Below are 12,126 nucleotides of genomic sequence, written 5' to 3' on the forward strand. Positions count from 1 at the left end.
AAGTTGCAGAATTTTGTAACACCAAAGTCTAAGCAAGTTGTCCTGGAAATGTGCTTTAAAAAGCAGCAACAGTAACATGTTTCACTGACTATAGTGACAAAGGTAGCACATACCCAGTGTGGAGGGCTGGGAAGAAATAGAGGAGTAAAAGAAGAAAACCGCCCTCTGGCTTTATTCCAATTCCAAGATCACAGGGGGCCACTTGCCTGAGAGGTCAGTGGTGAGGATGGACAGGGCTCAGGTGCAAATCCCTGATTCCCACTGTAGCACCCTCTTCCTGGGGCCACTACCTGCTGAAGAGCTCTCAGCTGGGAGGTCAGGATTTCCCAATGGGACCCTGAGCTGGCTCTGCCCTCTTTGGGCTTGTCTACGGTGCTTAGCCTCCCTCCCAGAAGGCTATTTGTGTCTTTACTAGGGTAACTCCTCTATTGTGAAAGTGCTGTGTGCCCCTCCCTCCAACACCCTACCCCAGACTGGCCTCAGGATCCCTGCTGCTTTTGCCTGGAACATTCCCCTCCCCCACTCCAACCATCACATCCTATTCTTAGAATCACCTTGTCTCTCCCTCTTTACTTGCAGCCAATCATTCATTCACCTGTTATGGGCCAGGCTTGTGCTGGAGGCTACTCCACACCCTTATCTCACTCCATGCTCACAATTACCCTTAAGGGAGGTTATCATGGCCATTTCAGACTAGGAAACTCACCCTTAGCACACTGGGCAAGGTCAGTCACCCCAAGTTAGGGCAAAGCCAAGCATGTGCAGGCCACTATCTCTGCCTGTCAAGACATCAGAGCCCTTGTCTGCAACCTCAGTGCCCTACGTGCAGAGAGGTCAGGTCTATGCTGACATATCTGAGATCTGTACCCTATCCCCCTGTGTCTGTGAATCTAAATCTGCTTCTTGCTTTAGAGTCCAGACAGCTTCAGGGTTGCCTCCTCCACGAAGCTCTCCCTGATTCTCACTGAGAATGATCTTCCTTTTTTGGACACTCTCACACTCTAGAATCAGTGGCCTGATTCTTCTGTCTCTCCCATCCCCACTCAGATCCTCCTTCCAACTGTACAAGAGCCTATACGCTGGGCATGTAATCAGCTTCATTCAATACATTTTAAATTTTATTTTAATTTGTTTGCATTATCTCTTTCTAATATTTATTGATTTTCTCTTTTTAAAAATTTATTTATTTATTTGTTTATTTGTTTATTTATTTATTTCAGAGAGAGAACATGAGCAGTGGGGAAAGAGAGAAGCAGGCTCCTCCTGAGCAGGGAACCTGATGTGGGGCTCAATCCCAGGGGCCTGGGATCATGACATGAGCCAAAAGCAGTCACTTTTTTTTTTTTTTTTTTTAAATTTTTTTTTTTTTTTTTTTTTTTTATTTGTCAGAGAGAGAGGGAGAGAGAGCGAGCACAGGCAGACAGAATGGCAGGCAGAGGCAGAGGAAGAAGCAGGCTCCCTGCCAAGCAAGGAGCCCGATGTGGGACTCGATCCCAGGACGCTGGGATCATGACCCGAGCCGAAGGCAGCTGCCTAACCAACTGAGCCACCCAGGTGTCCCCAAAAGCAGTCACTTAACCAACTGAGCCACCCAGGTGCCCCTTATTGATTTTCTTTTACCTTCTTGTATAATATTATATTTTCTCTTATTAATACATGTTCACGGGGTGCTTTCAGCTCAGGTCATGACCTCCGGGTCCTGGGATTGTCAGGATCAGGCTCCCTGCTCAGTAGGGAGTCTGTTTCTCTCCCTCTGTCCCCCACCACTCATATGTGTGCTCTCTCTCAAATAAATAAAAATCTTTTTAAAAATGCTCACATTATCAAAAATTTAAGAAAGAAGAAAATCATTCCAAATTTTCCATAGATTACCATATTAATATTTTCATAGATTATTTTTTGGTCTGATTTCTGTGGTTACATATATTTTAGGAGTTAAGACCACACTGTATAAACAGTTCCAAAGTCTGCTTTAAAAAAAAAAAACAAACAAACAAACAGGGACACCTGGGTGGCTCAGTGGTTTGAGCATGTCTTCGGCTCGCGTCATGATCTCAGGGTCTTGGGATCAAGCTCCACATTGGGCTTTCTGCTCAGTGGAAGCCTGCTTCCCCCTTTCTCTCCTCCTGCCTCTCTGCCTACTTCTGATTCTCTCTGTCAAATAAATAAATAAAGTCTTAAAAAAATCCTTTTAAGAATAAATAAATAAATAAATAGATAGATAGATAACAACAGCAGCAAAAACTGAGGGATGCATGGGTGGCTCAGTCATAGGTGGCTGCCTTTGGCTCAGGTCATGATCCCAGCCTTCTGGGATTGAGTCCCACATAGGGTTCCTTGCTCAGTGGGGAACCTGCTTCTTCCTCTGCCTGCTCTGCTTGTTGCTCCTCTCTCCCCCTGCCTGTGTTCCCTCTTTCGCTCTCTCTGTCAAATAAATTAAAACATTTAATTAAAAAATTGACATTAAACCAAGGACATTTTCCATGTCACTAAAAGTTACCTGGGTCATACCCATTAAGATGGTTAGAATATAAAAAAGATAATAAAAGAGGGAGCGAGGATGTGGAACAATTTGAGCCCTCATATGCTGCCAGTGGGAATACAAAATGGTGCAGTCCCTTTGGAAAAAGCTTGATGGTTCCTCAAATAGCTAAGCATTGAGTTAGCAGATGATCCAACAACTTCACTCATAGGTATATATTCAAGAGAAATGAAAACATGTATCTGTACAAAAATTGTACATGAGGGGCACCTGGGTGGAGCAGTCGATTAAGCATCTGACTCTTGGTTTTGGCTCCAGTCATGATCTCAGGATGGTGAGACTGAGCCCCGCATGGGGTACCACACTCAGGAATCTGCTTAAGACTTTTCTCCCTCGGCTATGCCACCAAATAAATAAATAAATATTTAGAAGCAAAAAATTGTACATGAATGTTAATGTCATTTTTCATAATAGCTGAAAAATGGAAACAACTCAAGTATCCCCCAACTAATGTGAGTAGATAAATACAATATGGTATATCCATACAATGGAATATTTTTTAGCCATAAAAAAGAATGGAGTGACGGGGCACCTAGCTGACTCAGTCGAAGGAGCTTGCAACTCTTGATCTCAGGGTCATGAGTTTGAGCCCCATGTTGGGTGGAGAGATTACTTAAATTAATAAAACTTAAAAAAAGTTTTAAAATGAATGAAATACTGATACATGCTAAAACATGGATAAATCTTGAAAACATTCTGTGATGTGAGAAAGTCAGACACAGAAGACCACATATTATATGATTCCATTTCCATTAAATGTCCAGGAAAGGCAAATTCATAGAAACAGAAAGTGTTACCTGTGGGCTGGTTTGGGGGAGGGGAGGTTTGGGAGCAAATGAGCAGTGACTGCTAATAGGTATGGGGATTTGTTATGGAGTAATGAAAATGTTCTGAAATTGATTGTGGTGACGGTTGCCAAACTTTGTGAATATACTAAAAATCATTGAACTGTACAGTTTAAGTGGGCACATTTTATGTTATGTGATCTATATCAATAAGTCTGTTATTTTTTATTTTATTTTTAAAATTTATTTTAAAATAATCTCTATACCCAGTGTGGGGCTCAAACTCATGACCCTGAGATCAACGGTTGCATGCTCTACCGACTGAGCCAGCCAGGCGCCCCTCAATAAATCTGTTATAATTAAAAACAAAAGAACTCCATGGCAGCATTTTTAATGTGTTTAGATGTTATTCCTTTGTACAGCTGCATCATAATTTATTTAGATTCCTATTGTTGGAACTTTATGTTTTCTATTAATTCCTTTGTTTCACAACATTTCAAACACAAAAATGAATTGAATAGTATAATGAACCCCTGTACCCATCACCCACTTCAACAATTGTCACACAAGTGCTGTTTTTACAGACATGGATTTATGAACATTCTTGTGCATAAATCTTTGTTCAGCGTCCACACTGTTTCCTTCCATTTATACTGAATTCAATTCGGTCCTCACCACTCCCTCACAATACCCTACCAGCATACCCATGGGATTTGACGAGTCAGACACCGCCCGACTCCGAGGGGCTCCCAGTCTGATAAAGGAGGCAGATACTTGATTGAAGTGACTGGTAGGGGCAGGGGCTGTGTTACTGGAGGGGGCTCTCAGCCTAATACCCAGGAGGAGCCCTTCCACACACCACGGTCCTTCCTACTAAGGGGCCAATTTCCCAAACCTCTGCAGGCCCTGTCTTTCTTCCCTTTTGCCACACAGGGGCGCCAGAGTCTTTCACAACCTCTGAAATCGTCCATCAGCATCGTGGGTGGGTGGCTCGGGTGAGTGAGCTCTGTGCGCCTTCTCCTGGTGACCCTGGCCTGGTGATGGCCATCTCTTGGTCTTAGGATTTTCACACAGGAAACAAAGGAGGTGAATTCAATGAGCCATCTGGACCCAGCTTTAGCCAACTCTCATAAGCAATGTGTCCTTGGGGTCCGTTCCCCAGCACCTGCTTCTGGGTGGTCCAGGGGGATCCTTGTGCGAGCCACTCCACTCTGGGTCCCAGGAGAGACTAATGCCTACCAGGGCAACTTCCCGCTTTTTAGAGGCCCACAGTAGGCCACAGATTTGCTGAGACACTCCAGGTCCTGAAGCAACATTAGGGCCGTGGGTGGTGGAAGGAAAAATGAGTCACCAGGGACTTCTAAAGTCCCTCTGGCCCAGCCCAGAGGATATGCGGGCCTCAGGGGGAGGGAATGGTCTGTGGAGGACCGTAATGTGCCTGGCATAGCTGAGGGCTGAGTCAAGGGACAAGGTGTTTGTTTTCCTAAGAGGGCTTCTCCAAAGTTGGAGTGTCTCCAGCCCTGTAGCCCCTCCTGCCTCAGGCAACAAAGGGGACCCTGGGCCAGGCTCTGAACTCTGACTGGATGTCTGGATCTCCCCGGGGAACTCTCCCAGCTGGGATCCCAACATACCCCTCCTGGCCTTGCCTCTCCTTGTCCTTGTCCTTCCCCCAGTGCCCCATCATAATCCAGTGAGTGGTGGCCAGAAGCCACTCCCCAAATGGCCAGGCATCCCAGTCACCAGGGGGAGGAAGGGCCCGCTCACGAGCACCCACTGTGTGTGTGAGCCTTTCCCTGTGCCTGTCACTTTGTATCTGTTATCACATTTCTTTCTCACAGCAGCAGCCTCATAAGACAACCATTCCACACTCACTTCACAGAGGAGGAAGTCAAAGTCAGCCCAGCAGCACGAGGCTCACTCAAGACCAGGCTGGTCTGACTCACGCCTGTGTCTCTTTCCTTCTCCCCACCTGCTTTCTGCACCCGCTCTGAACTGCTGTGCACAACACCTATCTCACCAACTGCTCCTTCACTCCCGCACACACCCCTGCCCAATCAGGGGCTCCCATGCTCCCTAAATCCCATACACCAAGTGGGGGTGGGGGTGCACTGATAGACCACGTGAGCCAGACTACTGAGATATTGGTAGGGATACCTGTGAAACAGAAGGCAGGGAGCCTGGCCTTGGGGTCTGGCTGCAAAGTAAAATTTCATGATCCAAGTGTGGTCTGCAGACCAAGCTGGGACCTTTCTCATAACCCACTTCAGAGTTTCTAAATCAGAATCTGCAATTTAACAAGATCCTTGGAATATCGGGGCAGAGAGGAGGGAAGTGAGCAATTATCCCTGAGCGAGAGGGGGCTGGCTTTGGGTCTGACCCTGGTGTCTCCAACCTTTGCCCCATCAGCAGGCTGAAACCTCCCTCCTCTCCTGTCTTTGGCAGTTGGTGCTACTGTGGGAGGTTATCCAACTCAGCCTCGGGAAGGTAGGTTGGATCCCTCCACCCTGTTTGAAAAGAGTATAAATAGCCAGGTCCGTCCCTGGTCCTTCCCAGGGCTCTGCCAGGCTGGGGGCTGGGAAGCGCATCAGGTCCCCAGCAACTGGCAGAGAATGGCTGCTCTTCAGTCCCTCTCCTGAAATGTGCCCACACTTGTTTATGACTCTCCCACCCAGCATCATGGTGGGGTCAAAGCCAAAACTCTGGCTGACCTCTCCCTCCTTGAGTAAGGTAAGGGCTAGGTCCCTTGGGGCTGTTGGAGCCTGGGGCCTGGGCCAGTGCCCCTCCCTATCCCTGCTGTGGCTAATTTTAGGGCTGTCTTGACAGCTGCCTCAGCTCAACCTGGGTCAGTTCTCTGCTCAGCATTAGGGTCATTTGGGGTCAGATGGGGAGTGGGCCAGGTCAGCCCCAGCTTTGACTACAACACATAAAATTAGACTCCTGACCCCTGGGCCACCATCCCCGTGGCCTGGAGAGCTCCCCTCAGTACTTACCAGCAGGGTGGGACAGGAGCTAGTCCTACTCTCAGTCTAACAACCCTTCCTAGGCAAACCAAGTCCTGAAGCCACAGAGATCAGAGAACTCAGGACTTGAAGACCCTCTAGCTCAGTACCTTGCCTGCAGAAGGGAAAGGGCAAGGGGCTAAGGCCTGGACCAGAGTCACACTGCAAGTGAGAGCAAAGCTTGGGGCTGAAGCCCCAAGGCCGGGTGTAGGTATAGATGGGTCCAGCATTTGAAGTAGCCCATGAAAGTCAATCCTGGGCCTTGGTACCTCCCTTCCTGGAAGATGAAGAGAGGGGACCCCTCTGATGCCAACCCAACACATACTTCTTAAGCCCCCTTGCCATGCCCAGCTCTCTAGGATTCAGGAATCAATGGCACCTGGAACAGTTAGTAGAGGAAGAATTTTAGCCCCTTCTCTCTCACCAACATTCTGGTCCTTTGTTTCCTCCCTGTTGACATGGTATATGTTTATACATATTCACAGACTGATTGGGACAGAGGGTGATGAATGGAGGATGGAAAGAGCACTGGGAACTCAGGAGGGTGAGGTGCCCACTGGGCTGCCAGCTAGCTGGGGACACAGGCTCCTTCCCATGGGGAACCAGAACCTGAGTAGCTCTCACAGTCTTCACCCCCATTGTCTCCATCCACATCATCTCTCACCCAGTGATGTTGCAAGAGGAAAGGGAAACAAGTCTTGAAGCTGACCTGGGCAGGAGGGAAAGGAAATGCAAGCCGGGGTCACAGAAGGAAGCTGTGGTTCTCTCTTCCTCTACCCGCAGCCTTGGATCCTTCTGTTCCCTCTGTTCCTGCTTCCTCTCATGCCCTTGTCCTGTCATTCATTCCAACCACCCTCCCACCTCCCTAACTCTCCTGTCTCTTCCTGAGATCTCTCACCCTGGAGCCCTCTGCCCCGACCCTCAGGGTTCCCTGGTTGGGAGTATGGATGATTGCGTGTTCGTATGGGACTCTGTTGCACAGGGCTGGCACTCAACAAATATTTAATGGCCCACCTCCAATCCTTTCTGAAACAAGGCTGTGTGCACATGAATAAATAGCTAAACGTTGACTGACTCTAAAAACACACACATGCACCCTGAGAAAAGCCTTGTTTATCCATCCTCCCTGGATAACAAGTTGATTCCCACCGTGGACTCTCCAGATGATTGAAGGTGGAGGATTCTCTGGGTTAGGAAGAAGGGAGCCCTTCCAGGTGGAAGGGATGTCTTGAGCCAAAGCTGGGAGCTCAATGCTCAGTAGTCTGCAGAAGAGCAGTGTGAGAGGAGCTGGTGAGACTGGCAAATCATGAACAGCCCAGAGTGCCAGGCCAAAGAGCAGACTTTCTCCTGAGGGCAGTGGGGAGTCATGGGAGGGTTTTGAGTGGGAGAATGACGAGGTTGGATTTGCTACCACTGGTATTTCCTCTCTGGCTCCTGCATGGAGTGTGGATTTTTTTTTTTTTTTTTTTTTTTTAATTTTATTTATTTTTAGGGACGCCTGGGTGGCTCAGTTGGTTTGGCAGCTGCCTTTTGCTCAGGTCATGATCCCAGAGTCCTGGGATCGAGTCCCATATCAGGCTCCTTGCTCAGCCAGGAACCCGTTTCTCTCTCTCCTTCTGCCTGCTGCTCCCCCTGCTTGTGCACTCTCTCTCTCTCTGTCAAATAATTTTTTTTAAAAAGATTTTATTTATTTACTTGATAGAGAGCGAGAGATCACATGTAGACAGAGAGGCAGGCGGCGGCGGGGGTGGCGGGGGGAAGCAGGCTCCCTGCTGAGCAGAGAGCCCCATGTGGGCATTGATTCCAGGACCCTGAGATCATGACCTGAGCCAAAGGCAATGCCCAACCAACTGAGCACCCAGGCACCCCTGGAGTGTGGATTGAAGGCAGAGGGAGGGGAGCTGAGAAACCCTTGGCTTTCTGAGACAAGTGAGAGAAGATGGAATAAGAACATAGGTGAGGCTGAAGAAGTTGAGAAGGGGACGATACCAGGGGATATCACAGAGGGATGGCCAAGACCAAGTGACGGATCAGATGAGGGCAAGGAGGGAGGGAGATCAGGCTCTGTGATTCCAGGCCTAGGTGATCAGCTGGCTAGAAGTGCCCTTGCTGTGGTTGAGAGCTGAACAAGTCTGGGGAAAGATGCAAAGATCGGCTTTGGACACACCAGAGAGATGGTCTGACTAGAAATGGGAATATCTAGACTGGTCAGAGAGCTTGGGCAAAGCAATCTGAGTAACAACCTCTGAATGACTTGGAAGTGTCCCACGTTGCCCCAGGGTAGTCCTAGGAACCCCAACCACCTACAGTGTCTATGACCCACAGGACTTGGACTTGGGCCACCGTGAAGGATGAGGACGGGATTGGCAAAAGTTCTGACAGAATGGAGGGGAGAGTGTGGGACACCCCTAGAGGGAGGGTAGGAGTGACTGATGCAGGGTCTGGGATGGAGAAGAAGTAGAAAGAGGCCAAAGGTGGGATGAGCTGGCGAGCCTTATAGACCAGCCAGCCTGAAACTATCCTTGTAGAGACAGGCAGAAAGAGGCCTGGTGAGGGCTGGGAATGGGCCAGGTAACACAGTGAGGCAGACGGGCTGGCTGGCAGCTCCTGGCCCCATCCTGTCCCCTGGGCCACCCTGTGTGGAAGCGGTCCTCTAGGTGGGACTCTGGGATTGAGCTTCCTGGCCATGTCCCGGTGTTGTAGGCTTGTCTGGTCTAGCAGGGTGTGTGGGGACAGACAGGTGATACCCCGAAACCTACTGTCAACATCTCAGCGCTGTGCTACTACTGTCTCATTCCCAGACTGAGGCTGGGCCGAGAGAGACGGGAGCTACATTCTGGGACCTGGAGACTCACAGCCCCACACAGAGCCGTGCTCCTGTCAGTACCTGTGTGTTGGGGGATGCGGCAACTACGCCATCATGGAGCATGTCCCACACAAGGCGAGAGGGGAGAGGGGCAACAAATGCTTATCTAGCCTCTACTTAGTGCCAGGCACTGTCCTAGGATCTTGAGACACTGAGCACAATTTATGTTTTAACTAGAGACTGACAAAAACCAAATGAATACATGATATAATGTCAAGAAGGACAAAGAGTTGAAGAAACACAGAACAGGGTTGGGGGGTGGGCAGTTTTAGCAGGGAGCATGGAGTACTCATTTGAGAGAAAAAAGCTGATTGTGGACCGGACTGGCTGGGTAACTTTGGTTAAGACCCTGCCCCCACACCCCACTGCACTGGGAATTGAGCTGAGTCATCTCCGAGGGCCCTTTTGGCTGGCTGTTAGAAGGGCCTGAGTTGGATGGCTAGACGTGAGCCTTCTGGTAGACCAGCCTCTCCCACAAAGTGGCCCCACCCACCCATTCCTGCACCGAATAAGACCCCTTCTCCGGGCCAACTTCACTCATCTGGGCAAGGAGCCCAGTAGGAGCTGAGGAGCCCAGGGGATTGGCATTGTTCCTGATCTGTTCTGACAGGTGGAGGTGACTCACCTGGGGGTGTCAGGATCTGGGAAACTGCCTGGGGGGTAGGCATGGGGGTGGGGGCAGAGCAGGAAATGAAGACTCCTGCCTTGCCTTACCTGGAAAGGGCCTGGCCTCTGGGGTCCTTCTGCTCTCCTGTAGGCCCAGGTTGCTGCCAAGGGGGTGTGAGGGGCCCAAGGGCTTACCAGGGCCTGTCCTCTCTGGGCCTCGGTCTCCTCGTCCACATATAGGGGAAGGATGGAGCGAAATAACCTTCCACGTTCCTTCTAGCTCCAAATTCCTGTTTTGTTGAGTGTGTTGCAAGAGGCCAAGAACCTCTCTGATGGTTTCCCGGAGCCTCCTTGTAGGGGTGAGTGGCAGATTCTGCACTTGATCTTAGCCAAAAGGCCGAGAAGCGATGAATGGCAGATTCTGAAATAGGGAGTGGGCAAAGGTTTGCCAGGTTTGGCAACTAAAAATTTGAATTTCAGAAAAGCAAGGAATACTTTTTTTTAGCATAAGCGTCATTCAAATATTATTTGTGCTGAAGAATTATTTGTTGTGTTTCTGATATGCAAATTTCAGGGGGTGTCTTGTATTTTATCTGGCAGTTCCAGGTAGAAAAGGTGGTTGGAGCCAGGACTTAACTGCAGGAGGGTCCTAGCCTCTCAGATGACCAGAGTTTTGGCCTCTTAACTAGTTGCTCCCTGAGTCCCTTATCCATGGACTTCCAGGATACTTTGCTGGACAGTAGTGGGTGAGGACGGGAGAACCAGTTGTTGGGGAAACTAAGAGCTGTGGAGAGAGGCTCAGGGCCCCAGGAGGCGGCACCTGAACTCCTCGTGCCCTGTGCACCAGCTCACCTCACTGCCCCACCCCCCAACAAGGCAGGCGGGTCTCTCCACGGGCTCCTGCACCTCCAGACTCCTGCCTTCCTCCACACCCTTGCTCTATGCCTGCCCCCCTTCAGGCCTATACACACTCTACCCACTGCAGGAACCCCCTCCTGTCGGTTTGTTCCTTAGTCTCAGGAATGACTCCTCAGAGTCCTGCGGGACAGACCCGGCCCCTGCCCCCGTGCGGCACACAGTCCAAGCGGGGAGACAGACACACCAGCCACCTCAGATGGGAGAGATAATTGCCCTTTCATGGGACCTGGTGAGGCTTTGTGCAGGTGGGGCCCACGTTCTGCTTCACGGAGGCCCTACCCCGGAGCAGGCTTCCATCAGTATTAGTGGAAGAAATACAAGTTCTGAGGGAGGAGAGAAAAGGGAGGGCCTCTGGGAACCTTCCCCGACACTGTTGGAAGAAGGGCTTCCGGGTGGAGGGAAGAGCACAGCGAGGGCCTGGTGTGAGCGGTGAAGGCCGTGAAGGCGCAGGCGCAGGTGCGGCTGGCGTGGAGGGAGGACGAGGAGGGCCAGCGGGGATGGGAGGTCCCCATGCCGGTAGGCGAGCCAGGAAAGTCCTGCTAGTGCACAAGACAAGTGACCTGGGGACGCCTGACACTCCGTGCCATTGATCAGACAGTGGCTCATCCTTCCACGTTCTGCATTTCCAAAGGGCAGGGACGGGGCCTTCCTCTTCTGTGTCCTCCAGGACTGGGCCCAGAAGCCAGCATGGGAGATAGGTTGCTAGAAAGCCGAGGACTGGCCTAGAGGACCAGTCACCCAGCCCCATTCTCTCCCCTTGGACACTGGATGGTGCTGGGACAATTTTAGTCAGTGATCACAGTTCTCTCCCCTTGGGCACTGGTTGGTGCTGGGAAGATTTTAGTCAGTGATCACAGTCACTCAACAGTATCAGGAAGGTGGCTGGCTTTCAGAACCTTACACGAAGGCCCCTATGGCTTTTAGTATCTGTTTGCTCCCCGGGACACTTCACCACCAGGGTCCAGGACAGCGACTGGTGAAGTCTTATTACTTGTCGCCAAGCCCACAACCGGATGAATGAGCCAGGCTCCCTACAGACACCATCTCCTGTACCCTGAGGCTCAGGGAGTTGAGGTGCCGGGAGTTTGGGAGTTTAGGATAAGCGGAGATTTCTTTTTTTTTTTTTTTTTAATTTTTTTTTTTTTAAGATTTTATTTATTTACTTGACAGAGAGAGAGAGAGAGAGATCACAAGCAGGCAGAGAGGCAGGCAGAGACAGAGAGAGGGGGAAGCAGGCTCCCTGCCGAGCAGAGAGCCCGATGCAGGGCTCAGTTCCGGGACCCTGGGATCATGACCTAAGCCGAAGGCAGAGTAAGCGGGGATTTTAACCTGGCTTGTCCAATACGGAAGCTCAGACTCCTGTGACACGAAGCTGCCCTTATTTTTAAAGTCCTTTCCGAGGTGGTACTT

This window comes from Mustela nigripes, chromosome 1 (assembly GCF_022355385.1).
Source record: "Mustela nigripes isolate SB6536 chromosome 1, MUSNIG.SB6536, whole genome shotgun sequence".
Lineage (NCBI taxonomy): Eukaryota > Metazoa > Chordata > Mammalia > Carnivora > Mustelidae > Mustela > Mustela nigripes.